This window comes from Heteronotia binoei, chromosome 5 (genome assembly GCF_032191835.1).
Source record: "Heteronotia binoei isolate CCM8104 ecotype False Entrance Well chromosome 5, APGP_CSIRO_Hbin_v1, whole genome shotgun sequence".
NCBI lineage: Eukaryota > Metazoa > Chordata > Lepidosauria > Squamata > Gekkonidae > Heteronotia > Heteronotia binoei.
This window is the reverse complement of record NC_083227.1, coordinates 4,962,518-4,980,477: the sequence shown is the minus strand read 5'-3', so window position 1 is coordinate 4,980,477 and position 17,960 is coordinate 4,962,518. Positions and strand designations below refer to the sequence as shown.

General features: G+C 49.8%; 1 protein-coding gene across 1 annotated transcript in view; it reads left to right on the top strand.

Moving 5' to 3' along the window:
- Positions 1-17,960, top strand: part of LOC132571576 (zinc finger protein 420-like) — an 895,908-nt gene that overhangs the window by 119,721 nt on the left and 758,227 nt on the right. The window lies entirely within an intron of this gene.

Here is a 17,960-nt window from a genome sequence, read left to right as displayed (position 1 = left end):
TCTGCAATCTGGAACCTTATTTTGGCTCCATGGTGTTGCAGTGAGGCTGTGGAGCCACTATTTCTGGGCTCCGAGCTCTGGCTATGGACATGGTTTAAGATTTTATGCTGAGGTTGGGAGGATCCAAAGCAAAAATCATGAGGATCCATGCTTTAGAAACATGTTTTCCCACAGTTGTGGTGCCACAAATCCATGGAGGCACGATTTTTGTGGTGCTTCCTACAGTCTAAGAATGATTTACAGCATGAAGAAGACATTGGATTTATATCCTGCCCTCCACTCCGAAGAGTCTCAGAGTGGCTCACAATCTCCTTTACCTTCCTCCCCCACAACAGACACCCTGTGAGGTGGGTGGGGCTGAGAGGACTCTCACAGCAGCTGCACTTTCAAGGACAACCTCTGCCAGAGCTATGGCTGACCCAAGGTCATCCCAGCAGGGGCAAGTGGAGGAGTGGGGAATCAAACCAGGTTCTCCCAGATAAGAGAGCTCTGGCTGACCCAAGGCCATTCCAGCAGGTGCAAGTGGAGGAGTGGGGAATCAAACCCGGTTCTCCCAGATAAGAGAGCTATGGCTGACGCAAGGCCATTCCAGCAGGTGCAAGTGGAGGAGAGGGGAATCAAACCCGGTTCTCCCAGATAAGAGAGCTAAGGCTGACCCAAGACCATTCCAGCAGGTGCAAGGGGAGGAGTGGGGAATCAAACCCGGTTCTCCCAGATAAGAGAGCTATGGCTGACCCAAGGCCATTCCAGCAGGTGCAAGGGGAGGAGTGGGGAATCAAACCCGGTTCTCCCAGATAAGAGAGCTATGGCTGACCCAAGACCATTCCAGCAGCTGCAAGTGGAGGAGTGGGGAATGAAATCCGGTTCTCCAAGATAAGAGAGCTCTGGCTGACCCAAGGCCATTCCAGCAGGTGCAAGGGGAGGAGTGGGGAATCAAACCCGGATCTCCCAGATATGAGAGCTATGGCTGACCCAAGGCCATTCCAGCAGGTGCAAGTGGAGGAGTGGGGAATCAAACCCGGTTCTCCCAGATAAGAGAGCAATGGCTGACCCAAGGCCATTCTAGGAGCTGCAGGTGGAGGAGTGGGGAATCAAACCTGGTTCTCCCAGATGATAGTCCGCACACTTAACCACTGCACCAAACTGTCTCCAGGAAACATAATGCCCTAGAGACACCTCCCTCTAAAGCAGCCATCTTCTGCAAGGGAACTGACCTCTGCAGCCTGGGGATAAATTTTAATTTGGAGAGAGACCCCGCCAAGAGGTTGGCCAGCCTAGCAGAGACCCTGCAGTTGACCCCCTTCCTCCAGCCGGGGGTCCTTCGCCTTCAGCCCCCTGCCCCCCCCCCCAGCTGTGCACCGTCGCCTGCCGGACCCCCAAGTGGCCATCCGCATTTCCCTGCGCTTGCAAAGACAGGCCAGGAGCTCCAAAGCGGTTTTCTTTCCAGGGGGGCAACAGAACCGTTCAACAGTCTGTTGGAAGACGAAGAGCCTGAGCTCACCATCACTAACTCCCCCCCCCTTGTGTTTGAGGGTCCTTATTCTAGGAGGGGGGGGGGAATTAAGGAGGGGGTCCCAGCTGCAGCCTCCTTTTCCTGAGCTGGCTGAAGAGCACCGGGGATTCCCCAGGAGGAGCGCAGCCCCCTGCAGCAGAGTTACTCCCGAGCATCCCCATTGAGCAGCACAAGGCGTGGCTGAAGGCAGCCAAGAAAGCCCCTCTGCAGCAGGGAAAGGGTTAAGGCCGCCGAGCTGCTTGCTAGAGAGGCTGAGCCAGCAGTGGGGGGGGGGCAGGAGAGGAAGGGGGCTTTTCCAGGGGGAGGGGGTTGCTTTTGCAGAGCTCGGGAGAACTGGGGCGGGGGCTGCAGAGAAGCAGCAGGAGGAGAGAGGAGCCTTGCAGCAGCCGCATCCCGGGGAGGTTTACTTGCAAGTAAGTCTTGGAGGAGGAGAAGGGGGGGGGGGATAAACGTTTAGGTTCTGGAGGGGGAGGAGGGGGGGATCATTGCAAGCCGGGGCTGTCCTGGGTGGGCCATTTTCTCCCGGGGAACTGATCTCTGTACATTGGAAGGGAAGGGAAGATCCCCTGTGCAAGCACCTGTCGTTTCCTTTCTGGGGCGACATTGGTCTCACAACGTTTTCACGGCAGACTTTTCGCGGGGCGGTTTGCCATTGCCTTCCCCAGTCATCTACACCAGGGGTGGCCAACGTTAGCTCTCCAGATGTTTTTTTTTGCCTACAACTGCCATCACCCCCAGCCAGCATGGCCAATGGCTGCGGCTGATGGGAGTTGTAGGCAAAAAACTTCTGGAGAGCTACCATTGGCCACCCCTGCGCTACACTTTCCCCCCAGCAAGCTGGGTCCTCATTTGACCGACCTCAGAAGGATGGAAGGCTGAGTCAACCTCGAGCCAGCTACCTGAAAACCCAGCTTCCCCCCGAGGATCGAACTCAGGTCATGAGCAGAGCTTAGGATTGCAGTACTGCAGCTTTAACACTCTGCGCCACGTTGGAGGTGGGTTCTAATTCTGGGAGAACTTCAGGCCCCACCTGGAGGATGCAAACCAAGAGATTCGTCATGGAAACAGCTAAAGCCACCATAATCAACTACTGTGAAGACAAAACTCACAAATGTTGCTACATCCAAGTGGGCAGCTTTGTTGGTCTGAAGTAGCAGAAGAAAACAGGAGTCCAGTGGTGCCTTTAAGACCAACTTAGTTTTATTCAGAACGTAAGCTTTTGTGTGCTCCAAGCACGCTTCATCGGACGAGGAATCCAGTACAGTGAGTAGAGCCACACGGAGCTCAGAGCGCAAAATGGTACAAATTTAAGATCCAATGAGGAGAATACAGATCAAAATATTATTTCTTATGCTCATTTATCAATAAATCACATCTCTTTCATGCATTTATCCATTGCACAGTTCACAGAATGCAATGCCCTAAATGTCTCTAGCGTCTTCTCAGCCTCTCTCAAGAGAAGATCCTGTATTCCTTGAATAAAGTGCTTGCAGAAAGTATTTCAGCGCAAAGTGGGGGCCTTCTGAGGATGGCCTGGATTAATCTCTCAGGGATTTCTTTGGCACTGTAGGAAACTTTCTTAGTTGATTGATTATTTTGGCTTCGGCCTCCTAGAGGTTGGTAACTCTGTTAAGCACCAGTTTTGTTCAGCTTTGTAAGCGGAGTTTGTCGGGGATAAGCGATAATCAGTGTAAGAAAAGTTAACTGTATGAAACTGATAAGAAAATGAAGCTGGTCTTTTTCATTCTGCAAACCAACAACCCAAGCTGGCCTTTTGGGGGGTGGGATGAGTTAAGAAAGGGGTGTGGGCTGGGGGAAGGGAAGTCCAGCCTGCCTTGGCTGCAGCCCCATCCTAACCTCCCGATGTGGGGTACCCCCAGAGCAGTGTTCCCTCTAAGCTGAGTTACCATGAGCTAGATCACCGTTTTTTAGATTCCAGCACATACATTTTTCTCTTTGCCCCAGAGCAAAGGAATTGATGCAGTCGCTCACAAGACTCCACAGCTTAGAGGGAACATTGCCCCAGTCTTCATGCATCAAAGGGGTCTCAGAGGTCCCTATCTCCCTGTTATTCCTGAGTGCAAATGAGCCTGCAATGCTAAGAACTCCTTCCTCTAGAATCACAATGGAGGTCCCGCCCGCAGAATGAGATAATGCTGTCTCCCTTGGGCCATTTCTTTCCACAAGGGGGCAGAAATCTAAAAGAAGGAAATGTTCCATTTCTGGAAAGATAAGTTATAGGACAGCTTTGCGTGAGATGTTTTTCCCCTCTTGTTCTTAGTATTTTTGGAAAATATATATATCCTTCTCTCCAAACTGTTGCAATTAATGAGGTTTTTAAAATCCTAAATAGATTGATTTTCTGTATCAAGTGCTATCCAGGCCCCCTGGACTAAGGAATTTCTTGCTCTCGGCAATGATTTGTTTACTATATAGTAGGGTTGTCAATTCCCAGGTGGGGGGGGGTGCTGTTTTTTGAGACAGAGGCACCAAATTTTCAGCATAGCATCCAGTGTTTCTCCCCAAAGTACCTTCAAGTTTCCAAAAAGATTGGACCAGGGGGTCCAATTCTATGACACACACCCCCCCCCCGAAAGAAGGTGCCCCTATCCATTATTTCCTATGGAATAATTATTTCCAGGTAAAAGGTGTGCGGTCCCTTTGAATGTGATGGTTAGAACTCCCTTTGGAGTTCAATGATGCTTGTCACACCCTTGCTCCTGGCTCCACCCCAGTGTCTCCTGGCTCCACCCCCAAAGTATCATGATTTGAGACAGCCAGGCTGGGCAATACGTGAGGATATGGTTAAGTTTTCTGAGTGCTGTTGAGCTGTTTGTTTGTAGAGTGGTTTTATTGTATTTTTTTGTTTTATCGTATGTTGTACTCCGCCCTGAGCCCTACAGGGAATGGGCGGAATAGAAATAGACTAAAATCAATCAATCAATGTTTCTGAGGCCATCTGCCATTTCCTCAGACTCTCACCAAGGCACTTCTGTGTAATTATTATTATCATTACTGTTATTCGCTGATTACAAATGTGGGCTTCCTTGTTTAGGATTCATCGAATATCAGCCAGGATGGGAAAGGGAAGGGGCAAAGCCACCTTCCAAGCCCAAATGAGACATACCAAGAGGAGGGGGAGGGTTCCGTTTCCAGCATTGGTTATGGGCTGCTCACACAGAAGCAGGTTCTTGCACACGAAATGGTCTTCCCAGACCAAAATCCTTGCTTAGCAGCAGGAGCTCACACGAGCGGAGCTCTGGAACCTCTAAATTTTATTGTGCTCTTTCTTACCCCACCCAGATGCTTCATTCTGGCTCCATTGCTGAATTGTAAGATCTGACAAACTTTCTAATGTCCCCCCCCACACACACAAAAAATGGGGAGATGACCAAAATATATGAAGCAGACAAATGGAAATCTTCCTTATGCCACTGTGGCCACGTAGGAGAAAGCAACTTTAGAAGTATGAGGGGAGGAAAGCTTTATGATGACAATTCTAATTCAAGAAGCATTTTAAGTAGATGCTGAGCTGATGCTGAGCTGACCCCAGTTTAGCTGTATCTGAACCAGTGCTGGATTAAACACTGTGGAGGCCCCTAGGCAGTTGAAAACTTCGGGCCCCCTCACAAATTGTCTGAGCACCTGTCCCACTGCCCACGGCGCCCACTGCAGCCTGCAGGCACCTTCCTAAAAGCCCCTTTTACGAAGCTGCAGGGGAGCGGCAGAGAGAGGCAAACTTGGCAAAAATGTTGTGGGGGAGGAAGGGAAAGGAGATTGTAGGCCGCTCTGAGCCTCTGTCCTTGAAAGGGCAGCTGCTGTGAGAGTCCTCTCAGCCCCCACCCACCTCACAGGGTGTCTGTTGTGGGGGAGGGAGATAAAGGAGATTGCTAACCGCTCTGAGACTCTCGGGTGGAGGGTGGGATATAAATCCAATGTCTTCTGCTCACTTCTTCAGATTCAATGACTCATAGAAGCTCTTATGCAGCCACAAATTCTGTTAGCCTTTCAGGTGTTCGTGGACTCTCACTCTTCTCTGCTGCTACAGACAGACAGATTAAAATGGCTTCCCATTTTGATCTATCTGCAGGAAGAGGGGAACCATAGCTAGCGAGGGGGAGGGTGTGTCTTTGGTGTAGGGAAACCTGTGGCAGTCAATAAAGCACAATAAAAATGCAAAAGACCCCCTCAGACAGGATGACTGCTGTGGTGCATATCTTTTAGCCAGTCCACAAAGCACCTTTGGGGCTGGTATTCAAAGGGAGATTAGCACCATCAACACCCATTAGTTTAGGCTCCCTAGAGGAGGTTAAAGACCCACCCTCTGAAAGTCCAGGGGAGGAGGCCCTTGGAACAAAGGGAGATTCTACGCCCCCCCCCCCCCAAGGAATGATAAGGTGCCTTTTAGCCAGGACTGTGAATTTCTTCCACAACTTTTCTTATTTGAGAGAGAAAATAGGATTACGAAATGGCAAAGAAGGAACAAAGAGTCACCAAGATCGGTGTTAATTTAATTAATCCATTCATTTTTAACTTTTATTAGCCACTTTCCTTCCTTAAGGAGCTCCAAGCAGCTTACAAACATGGGTAAAATACCCAGAATAAAATACATTCAAACCATATCACCTGAATTGAGAATGACTACTAAACTGAACCAGATGTGGTCCTAAATAAACTTACATTGCCTCCTACAGTTTGAAAGCCATCAGGTTCAGAATCCCTGAATTTATTCCCCTCCTGATTCTATAATCCTAGTCCTGTGTCGATTTTACAACCCTTTGATTGTTAGATTCTGTCATCCTTCCTGAATCTCAGCAAGAAGGGCAGACCGTAAAGGAAGTAAATCCATCCATAACTGTGAAGAATTGCAGATTTATACCCCGCCCTTCTCTCCGAATCAGAGACTCAGAGTGGTTTACAATCTCCTATATCTTCTCCCTCCACAACAGAAACTCTGTGAGGTGGGTGGGGCTGAGAGAGCTCTCACAGCAGCTGCCCTTTCAAGGACAACCTCTGCCAGAGCTATGGCTGACCCAAGGCCATTCCAGCAGCTGCAAGTGGATGAGTGGGGAGTCAAACCCGGTTCTCCCAGATAAGAGTCCACTTTCTGTGGGTAGAAAGGCGGGGGGGGGGGGTATTGCATGACAGCAGACAGATCCAGTCTGGATGCTCATCCTGTACTCTATGCGACACAATCACCCATTAATTATGGTTCAGAGGAGCTCGTAATAGAACAACTAGAGGAGAGTCCAGGGCCACTTTTGAGAACCACTAGATTTTCAGGGTAGCACTTTTGAAAGGTCCCTTCCACAGACACACAGATTGTGGGTTGTCCTCCATTCCTGTGTGTGTTGTGTCTGCTTAGGAACAAGACCATGGCTTCATCCTCACAAATTGTCCCAACCGGGAGCCACTCTAGGAGATCTACAGGTTCTGAGATGCCTATATTTTTTTCTGTCCCCATACAGGCTGGATGGAAACTTGCCATTGGGACATCAGACCACTCTAAAGATTCATATAATTCAAATAAAGTATATAAAAACCAATGGCAGTATAGATTTATCTCATCTGCAAACTCAGATCATATGGTTTGTGGCCCAAAAGCAACATACTATGTACAATATAAACATACGCCCAGTGCAAGAACAAGGATATTCTAGATTAAAGGGCTGGAGCACTTTCCCTATGAAGAAAGGTTGAAACGCTTGGGACTCTTTAGCTTGGAGAAACGTCGACTGCGGGGTGACATGATAGAGGTTTACAAGATAATGCATGGGATGGAGAAAGTAGAGAAAGAAGTACTTTTCTCCCTTTCTCACAATACAAGAACTCGTGGGCATTCGATGAAATTGCTGAGCAGACAGGTTAAAACGGATAAAAGGAAGTACTTCTTTACCCAAAGGGTGATTAACATGTGGAATTCACTGCCACAGGAGGTGGTGGCGGCCACAAGTATAGCCACCTTCAAGAGGGGTTTAGATAAAAATATGGAGCACAGGTCCATCAGTGGCTATTAGCCACAGTGTATGTGTGTATATAACATTTTTTGCCACTGTGTGACACAGAGTGTTGGACTTGATGGGCCGTTGGCCTGATCCAACATGGCTTCTCTTATGTTCTTAGATTATATGATCCAAAGTAGAAGTCCCAAGGTATACTAGTCTCAGACTCACTGTGATTATGTCCTCATCTATCAGAGAGTATGTTCCACAGTTCCTTTAAGAGTGGACCAATGCTCCAAACTAGACTTGCATTCTGTCAAACCTTGTAATCTCAGTGCAGGTATCTGGGGCTTGGGGGGAGGGGCTGTTTTTTGAGGCAGAGGCACCAAACTTGCAGCATAGCATCCGATGCCTCTTCTCATAAGACCCTCCAAGTTTCAAAAAGATTGGACCAAGGGATCCAATACTATGAGCCCCAAAAGAAGGTGCTCCTATCCTTTATTATTTCCAATAGAGGGAAGGCATTTAAAAGGTGTGCGGTCTCTTTAAATGTGATGACCAGAACTCCCTTTGGAGTTCAGTTATGCTTGTTGCAACTTTTCTCCTGGCTCCACCTCCAGAATTGTTTCATATATTTACAGGCCTGTAGTAGGTCAGAAACCAAACTCCAGAGCTGTACTGAGTTCTTTTCCTTTACTGCCTTTCTAAGTTCCTCTCAAGACAGTCTGATGTCTTCCTGTTTCTTCTTCTGAATAAGAGCCTTCTACTGGGCTTTTAGCAGGGCTTTTTTGTAGCAGGAACTCCTTTGCATATTAGGCCATATCCCACTGATGTAGGCCTCAACATCCACTGGAGTGACTTTGTGACCAACACTGAAGTCCTCAAGCGGGTGGAGGTTACCAGCATCGAGGCACTGCTGTTGAAGACGCAGCTGCGCTGGGCAGGGCATATTTCTAGGATGGAAAACCACCGCCTTCCCAAGATTGCCCTGTATGGCGAACTCTCCACCGGCCATTGAAATAGAAGGGCACCAAAGAAGAGGTACAAGGACTCCTTGAAGAAATCCCTTGGCACCTGTCACATCAACCATCACCAGTGGTCTGACCTAGCCTCAGATCGCAAAGCATGGAGGCACACCATTCACCAGGCTGTCTCTTCCTTTGAGGACGCACGCATAGCTGGTCTTGAGGACAAAAGGAGATTGAGGAAGAATCGCACTGCTACAGCACCAACCCTAAATCAGACTTTTCCCTGCAGCCACTGTGGCCGGACCTGCCTGTCCCACATTGGTCTTGTCAGCCACCAGCGAGCCTGCAGCAGACGTGGACTATTGCACCCTTCTTAAATCTTCGTTCGCGAAGCCAAGCCGAGAGAGAGAGAGAGAGAGAGGCATATAGGCATCACAGACCAGTAGGTTTTGAAAACTGCCTCGTCCAAGGGTTCCTTGTCAGTCAGCAACGTATTCTGTGACAATCCGTCTGATGTCACAATGGCCAGCTCTTGGTCTCTATGGAAACAGGCCAGTATACAAGGATCTGCAGGGACTTGTAGACTCAGTTGGCAACCAGCAGGCGCCAAGATCAGAGTAAACTCAGAGGTCTCCTCTTGAAAATAAAAGAGCAAGACTGCCAGCATTTCACAAAAGGTAAGATGCCTCTGAGCCTTTGGGATAGACAGACAAACAGACTAGGTACGTAGACGAGATAGATAGATAGACAGATAGACAGATAGACAGATAGACAGATAGACAGATTAGATAGATAGATAGATAGATAGATAGATAGATAGATAGATAGATAGATAGATAGATAGATAGATAGATAGATAGATAGATAGATAGATAGATAGATAGATAGATAGATAGATAGATAGATAGATAGAGGTATGGATGGACGGATGGATAGATTGTTGGGTGAATGGACGAATAGATGGATGGAAGGATAGATGGAAGGATGGATGGAGGGATAGCAAAAGGGACGAATGGATGGATTTGGTGGTGATTAGGGGGTGATATGGGGGTGATGTGGAGGTGATGTGGGGGTGATGGGGTGATGTGGAGGTGATGAGGGGGTGATGTGGGGGTGATGTGTTGCTCAGCACATAGGAAAGGTACAAGTTCTGACACCCTCCCCCCCTCTAAAATAGCCATTTCCTGCAAGGGAACTGACCTCTGTAGCCTGGGGATAACAACTTGTCATCTGGAGAGATCTCCAGGCCCCACCGGGAGGCTGGCTAGAGACCCTGCGGGAGGAGAACCCCCCTTCCTCCAGCCTGGGGTCCTTGGTCAGGGAGAGTCCAGGGCGGGGGTCCTTCCCCTTCAGCCCCCTGCGCCCCACCAGCTGTGCATCGCTGCCTGCCAGACCCCCAAGTGGCCGTCAGCATCTCCCTGGACGTGCAAGGAAAAGCCAGGAGGCCCCACCAGGTTTTCTCTCCAGGGGGGCAACAGAAACGCTCAATGGTCTCTTGAAGGAAGACCCTCATCTCATCAGCAGTAAACGCCCCCCCCCGCTTCCTCTCCATTGAGTTTTAGGGCCCTTATTCTAGGAGGGGGAGGACTGGGGAGGGCGAGCTGCAGCGTCCTTTTCCTGAGCTGCCTCAGCGGCACTGGGGACACCCCGGGAGGAGCGCAGCCCCCTGCTGCAAAGTTACTCCCGAGCAGCCCCATTGAGCAGCACAAGGCGGGGCTGACGGCAGCCTACATGAAGCTCCTCTGCAGCACTGGAAGGGTTAAGACCGCCGAGCTGCTTGCTAGAGAGGCCGAGCAAGAGGGGGGGCAGGAGAGGGAGGGGGCTTTTCCTGGGGGAGGGGTTTGCTTTTGCAGGGCGAAGGAGGAAGGGAGAAGCCTGCAAAGAAGCTGCAGCAGGAGAGGGACGCTTTGCAGCCGCGGGATCCCGGGGAAAGTTTGCTTGGAAGTAAGTCTTGGGGGAGGAATAAGCATTTAGCTCTTGGGAGGGAGGGAGGCGGGGATCATTGCAAGCCGGGGCTGTCCCAGGTGCGCCGTTTTCTCCCAGGGAACTGATCTCGGTCTGCTGGAGGTGGGTTCTAATTCTGGGAGAACTTCAGGCCAGGAGATTCACGGAAACAGCTAAAGCCACCCTAATTAACCACTGTGAATACATAGCTAGCAAATTTTACTGCAGATCCAAATATTATTTCTTACGTTCAAAAATCAATAGATCAGTCCGCATCTCTCTCATGCATATGTCCCTTGCACAGCTCACAATAGAAAGTGCTTAAAGTGCAGGCGTCTTCTTGGCCTCTCTCGAGAGCAGGGGAAAAGCGCTTGGGCTGATCCTGTATTTCTTGAATGAGGAGCTTGCAAAAAGACTTCTCAGTTTCCTGTGTCGGTTGCAGTATAAAAGGGGAGCCTTGTGAGGATGGGGTGGATCAATTTCTCAGGGATTTGTTTGGCACTGCAGAAAACTTGGTTGGTTATTTATTCAGGGTTGCTGATTATTTTGGCTTCAGGCACCAAGAGGTTAGTAACTGTGAGGCATCAGTTTTGTTCTGCTACGTAAGTGGAGTTTGTTGGGGAGCAGCGATAATCAGTGTGTTTCATTGTAAGAAAAATTAAATATATGAAACCGGCGTTCTCTTGCTGGTCATTTTCATTCTGCAAACCACAACCGAAGCTGGCCTTTTGGGGGAGCGGGACGAGTTAGGACAGGGGTGTGGGCTGGGGGAAGGGAAGTCCAGCCCGCACCGGAATCAGCTGCAGCCCCAGATGTGGGGCTAGTGTGGGGCTGGGGCTGCCAGTCAGTGCCCAAGGCCCCCCAGCAGAGGAGAGGATCATTTTAAATGCCTCCGTTGCCAAGGTGGAGAGTGCCTAGCAACCCCATTGGTGCTCATGCAAACACCACCCCAGCCCACCAATCAGAGCATTAGGTGGCTCCCCTGACAGGCAGAGAGGGGTGGAGCTTGCTGATGTGGCCACGCCCCCAATATATACAGGGCCTGGAGGAACAAAGGCCACACAAGAATCCACCACTGAGGAACATGCCAGGTAAACACACGGAGGAACCGCGCCTGCTCCAAACGCATCGCCCTGCCCCATCCCTCCACAGCTCATTTGGCAGAGGCAGCTGCAACACAATGCCAGATTCTCCCTCCTGCACTGGGGTTGGGGTGGGAGGACGGGCATCCTTCTGCCAGGCGAGAGAGGCACAGACTCCCAGGGAGGAACACCAGGGCACAGTCCCAGGAGGGGAGGGTTCAGATCTCGTTAAGGGAGATGCCGACAAGACTATGAAGCCTGCCTTTGGGGGGCCCAGTAAGGGATCCCAGATGGGATCACATGTATGAATCATTCATGCTGATTGGCTTCTCGCAATGGCAGGTATTTTGGCTGACCCTCCCCCCAACTACCATCTCCACCACTGAGATAATTATTAGTCATGCAAAGGTCTTCAGAGTCTCGGCATAGGATTTATTCCAAATAGTCTGGACTCTGGAAAATGGCTCTTCTTTCAGGGTGAGCGGGAATACGGGGGCTGGGAGAGAACTGCGATAATTCTCTAGATGAAGGACTTGTGTTATATTTCCTGCTTCTCTTGGGGCATGAAGGTTGTATTTATATGTGCATCAATATGTCTGCAGGTTTGTGTGTGTATGTATCTTTTTTTTGACGCACTCCTTTCTGTCTCTCTCCATCCCCTTAGGGAGTTTCCTCCTTTCATAGCCATGTTAATAAAGGCAGCTTTTCAGAAACAGAGATGACTCAAGAGAAGGGGAAGGAGATGGAAGAGCAGGACCCAGAAGGACCTGGAGCTGGCAAGAGATCAAGGAAGAGTCCCCATCCCATCCCACCTGGAAGTGTTGCTGAATTCTGGGAAAGAGCTGTGCCAGAGGTCCTGTCTAAAGACACCACGACCTCAGATGTACACTGCCAATACTTCCGGCAGTTCTGCTACCATGAGGCCGATGGGCCCCGAGAGGTTTGCAGCCAGCTCCATGGACTTTGCAGCCCGTGGCTGAAGCCGGAGAGGCACACCAAGAAGCAGATCCTGGACCTGGTGATCCTGGAGCAGTTCCTGACTCTCCTGCCCCAGGAAATGCAGGGCTGGGTGAGAGGATGTGGGCCGGAGACCAGTTCCCAGGCTGTGGCCCTGGCCGAAGGTTTCCTCCTGAGTCAGGCAGAGGAGAAGAGGCAGGCAACACAGGTGAGGTGATTCTCTCTGTATGTCTAATCCAAGCAACTATATCTGACCTTATCTTAAAAGTTTCCTTGCCAGATAATTGCCCACAGCTTCTTCTGCTAGAGAATTTCTGACCCCTGCAGGTACCTCACCAGCTCTGCTGACAGAAGGGTGCAGAGTCTGGGAGTGGGGCAGGATCCCTTCCTTGGTCTCATTCCATTCCATCTCTTACCCCTCTCCCTGGCTGCTGTTTCAGATGCAGGGACCACCTTTGGAGATGGAAGCTGCAATCCCTGAGGCAGAAGGAGCTTCCTTGGAGCAGGGGCAGAGGGTGCAGGCTGTGGAGCGTGCCCAAGACGCCCTCTCCTGTGGTAAGGAGGAGGGTGTTTGGGTGTGATTGGGGCAACCCGTGAATGTGCTGGGTAGAGAGTTCAGGTTGGGGGGGGATACTTATTTCTACAGACAACACAGAGTTCATTGGTGGCACTCAATGTCCACAAACTGTGATGCCTCCAAAAGGAGATTAGACAAATTCCTGGAGGTCAGTGTCTCTCATTATATTAAAAAAAAATCACATCTCACCTTCCTTCCATCAGAGTCTCAACTTGCCAAGGTGGGGGGGGGGAAGGTAGATCAGCCTCAGCAGAGCTCTTCAGCCTGGTGAATAAAGGGAAACTTCTGGGGCAGCCAAACTCTGAAAACTTGTCCCTGGGGGCAAATACCAATGGGGAACTGTGGTTTCTGTGCTTGTGCTTGAAGGGTCACCTGGGGGGCTGCTGTGGGCAGCAGGGGGTGGAGGAGGGATGGCAGGTGATGGCCCAGCACTGCCAGGAACTTTGGGGAGGGTCTTGGGGTGGGACTTGGGACAGATGTGATATCTTGTTGAAGTTGCATCTGGCTGAAAATCTGGTTGTGAACGTAGCATGCCCAGAGACACTCTGAAAACTCATTCTTATTTCCTTCAACTCTCCAGAACTACTTGATTCGCGTTTGGTACATTGTGACGGTGAAGTTTCATGCTGTGGCATTTCCACCAACCCCTTTCCCTCTCCATAGGGCAGGGGTGGCCAACGGTAGCTCTCCAGATGCTTTTCCCCTACAACTCCAATCAGCCCCAGCCAGCATGGCCAGTAGCTGGGGCTGATGAGAATTGTAGGAAAAAACATCTGGAGAGCTACCGTTGGCCACCCCTGCCACAGAGGAAACCCAAGTCTCACAGAATTCTGAAAAATGTGGTGCCCAAAACTGAACACAATACTCCAGGTGAGGTCTTACCAGAGTAGAGTAAAGCGATACCATCACTTCACGTGATCTGGACACGATACTTCTGCTGATACAGCCCAAAATTACATTTGCCTTTTTAGCCGCCGCATCACACTGTTGACTCATGTTCAGCATATGGTCCAGCATATCATCCCCCTCACTGCTCCAAAGTGCCTAATAGAGAAAGGAAGGGAGCATCCTTCTCTTGAGTGTCTGAACAGATTACAGGAAGGACAGGTTATCAGAGCCAAGCAAGCTGGAACAGTAAGCAAACAAATGGTGGCCAGCATAAATTGTTTCATTACACTCTATACCGGTAAAACTAAGCATTCTTCAAAGCACATCCTCTACGCCAAGGGTGGGGAACCTCCGTCCCAAGGGCCGTATACGGCCCTCGAGGTCACTTGGTGTGGCCCTCGGGGATTGCTGGGCCAAACCAAGCCATGTGGCAGCCTCTCTCGGGCCTGGCTTGCCGGCCAGAATTGCTGCAGGGCCTGGAAAAGTTATTGTCACAGTTCAGTTTGCACTTGATTATTCCAGAGGGTGTGGCCTAATACGCTGATGAGTGTGTGACCTAATATGCTAGTATTAGGGCATGTGGTCTAATATGCTACTGAGTTCCTGCTGGACTTTTTTCTACAAAAAAAGCCCTGTACCTATGGATTTGCCTAGGGCGGCAGGCCAGGTGTGTGTGTGTCTGAGTGCCAGATTAGGCTCTCCCCACATGACTTCAAATAGAAAAACAATTATTTGCATTAATTTTGCTGGCCTGAATCATTCTCCCTCGGTGGAGCACAGTTTTTTAAGTTGATAATTTTTTATGGCCCACGAAGGATGTTATAAATATCCATATGGCCCTTGTCAGAAAAAAGGTTCCCCAGGTTTTGTTTTTTTAAGACATGTTTATAATGTTTGTTCATGTCTTGCGCCTCTCAAACTTCTGACATATAACTTATTTGGCCCTTATCTTTAGCAAGTTTGGCCACCTTTGACCTAAGCAGTTAAAGTAGAAGTTCCACACAACAACAGAATAGTAAAAAGACTCTTGAGTTGTGCCTATGAAACAACGGAACAGAGATTATTTTTCCATCTGTGAAACTGAAATGCACAATTATTGCAAAGGAAACAAACACTCAGGCAGGCACATAAGGATGTAAAAATTAAAAAAAGGGTGGGGGGTTTGAATAAGCCTGTCCTTCGGCCAAAGCCACAATATCCTCCCCACAAGAACCCCCATTTTCCCTCCAGGATGCTCCAGGCTTCTGTGGTCTCCTCCTCCCAAGGGACAAACCCCCTCCTCTTTCTACAGAAGGTCTCCCCCACCAGCAATCCCATGTCAGAGAGTGCAGCCAATGCCGTTGCTCTTCCACACATATCCCCCCCCCCCGCAAATGCATCTATGGGAGGGGTATATTTATTTCTTTGTTTGTTTGAGTTTTAGCCCGCACTTCCCGTAGAACAGGCTCAGGGTGGGTTACATCATAAAAACAATCAACAATGAAAAAAAAACATTTAAAATATATAAAATCTAAAATTACAACGTAACAGTAGAGACTAAAATGGGAAATTCTGCCTCACAGACATGGCCTTTCCACCAACCCCTTTCCCTCTCCATAGAGCAGTTGTGGCCAACGTTAGCTCTCCAGATGTTTTTTGCCTACAACTCCCATCAGCCCCAGCCAGCATGCCAATAGCTGGGGCTGATGGGAGTTGTAGGAAAAAACATCTGGAGAGCTACCCTTGGCCACCCCTGCCACAGAGGAAACCCAAGTCTCACAGAAGTCTGAAATATTCTGGCAGCATTTATAATCCCTGAGGCTCATAGGTCCCTGGTGCTTCTCTTCTGCCTCTCCCAGAATGTAATAAAAAGGGTAAGGTTTCACAACCCCAGAAAGGAGGAGCAACAAGCAAACACTTTTCCTTCCTCCCTTGTCTCAGGAACAGGCAGTGAAGAGATGCTGTTGAGCCTTCGTCTTTTCAGAAGGGTGGAGACGGCTGCTGAACCTGCAATCCAGGTAGGAGAGATTGGGGGTGGGGGGGGCACAGCTTGAGTCCCTCCTATTTTCTCAGTGGAGTTTTTGCTCCTTCTATTTCTACAAGGAGTCTGTGTGAGAGATCCCTTGAATACTGTTCCATTTACACATCCCAAGCCTTCCTTTCCATATCTTCCCAGACAGCTCCCTTCCAGTGTGCAATCTCTGCAAGGTGTGTTCTCTGAAGAGGAAGGAATCTTCTTTTTCTTCCAGGGTCCCTTTTCCTTTGAAGAGGTGTCCGTCTCTTTCACGGAGGCAGAGTGGGCCCTGCTGGATCCGGGACAAAGAGCTCTGTACAGGGAAGTCATGCTGGAGAACTATGAGAATGTGGCCTCTCTGGGTAAGGATCTTTCATGGGTGCCATTCCGTTGTGATGAGGAATGAATCCAAATACTGAATAGCACTGCATCTTTTGAGGTATGTCCTACCACTAGGGGATGGGCTGTGGCTCCCTGGCAGAGGATCTGTGTGGAATGAAAAGGTCCCCAGTTTAATCGGCAGCATCTCCAGAGAAAAGGATGAGGTAGGAGGTAAAATGAAAGACTCTGCCTGAGACTCTGGAGAGCCGATGCTGGACTGAGCAGATGATACTGACCCCAAGGGACCAAGGGTCTGATTCAAGATAAGGAAACTTCACGTATTCCTAGAATTGGAACTGACCTCTGGGGGGAGGGGGCAGAAATACCCGTATGCAGTATTTAGCAATGCAAGGTGAAGAACTGTCAACAGCATCCTTAAATTCTGTCATGCAAAAGGGGCTCTTGATGTTCCAGCCACCCAAAAGGTATTTCAAGTGAAGGCAGTTGCAGAAAGGCTCTGTGGCGCTCTGATCGGCCCTTCCTCTTCCAGCTCTGCTGCTCTTCAGAGGGTTCAGACCAAATTCCTTAGAGCGAAAATGGAAGCCAAAATGGCTTCACTCCATCACTGGCTGGAAAGGAACTTTCAACCTGAGGGACTAGTCCGGGGTGGCCAAACCGTGGCTCTTTCACACAGATCGCGCGGCTCTCAAAGCTCCCACTGCCCTGTCAACCAGCTTGGAGGAGGCAGTTCTCTTTAAATCACTTTTCCAAGCAAAGCCAGCGGGGAGCTTGGAGAATGCAGTAAAAGTTGATTTCTTTTCACCTCTCTCTCCCTCCTCCCTCCCCATCGATTTTCCTCCCTCCCTTCCTTCCTGCCACACTTCCTCCCTCCCTCCCCCCCTCCCTTCCTTCCTCCTCCCTTCTTTCCTTCCTTCCACCCATCCTTTCTCCCTCCTTCCATTCCTTATTTATTTATTTCTCAAATTTATATCCCGCCCTCCCTGCCGAAGCAGGCTCAGAGCGGCTTCCTTCCCTCCCTCCCTTTCTTCCCTTCCTCCCTCCCTCCCTCCCTCCCTCACTTCCTCTTTTCCTTTCTCCCCTCCTTCCTTCTTTCCTCCCTCCGTCCCTTCCTCCCTCCCTCACTCCCTCTGTCCATCACTCCCTCCCTTCCTCCCTTCGTTCCTCCCTTCCTTCTATCCTTCCTTTCATTGCTTCCTCCCTCGCTTCCTCCCTCTTTTCTTTCTTTTCCACCCTCCCTCCCTTCCCTCTCTCCCTTCCACACTCCCTCCCTCCCTCCCTCCCTCCCTCCCTCCCTCCCTCCCTTCCTTCCTTCCTTCCTTCCTTCCTTCCTTCCTTCCTTCCTTCCTTCCTTCCTTCCTTCCTTCCTTCCTTCCTTCCTTCCTTCCTTCCCTCCCTCCCTCCCTCCCTCCCTCCCTCCCTCCCTCCCTCCTTTCCTTCCTTTCCTTCCTTTCCTTCCTTCATTCCACCCTCCCTTCATCCCATCCTTCCTCCCTCCGTCGAACACACCTTGATGTAAAGAAAAACCAGAAAAGCCTTCACAGTGGCTAGATGTGAGGCTCTCCCCTCCGTGGTGCTTGAGGGCAAATTCAGAAGAGATCCTTTTGTACAGAGACATTGTGAATGTGAGTCTGGGGAGACAGAAAATATTGAGCATCTGATGCTGAGATGTAAGTGGTATCATGAGGTTCGAATTAGATTAATTCAGCCTCTTATAAAAGAGATGCCTGGGCAGACAGATGGGAGGGGGACGTATT